Below are 210 nucleotides of genomic sequence, written 5' to 3' on the forward strand. Positions count from 1 at the left end.
TTTTTAGTTAGAATATGTTCCCTTAGTGTCCCAATAACTGTAAATTAAGTCTTTGTTACTTAGAATATGTTCCTCTAGTGTCCAAATAACTCTAAATTAAGTGTTTGTTACTTAGAATATGTTCCCCTAGTGTCCAAATAACTCTAAATTATTAAGTCTTTGTTACTTAGACTATGTTCCCCATACTAAAGTGTTAACAAAACATATAAC

This window comes from Nerophis ophidion, linkage group LG03, assembly GCF_033978795.1.
Source record: "Nerophis ophidion isolate RoL-2023_Sa linkage group LG03, RoL_Noph_v1.0, whole genome shotgun sequence".
NCBI lineage: Eukaryota > Metazoa > Chordata > Actinopteri > Syngnathiformes > Syngnathidae > Nerophis > Nerophis ophidion.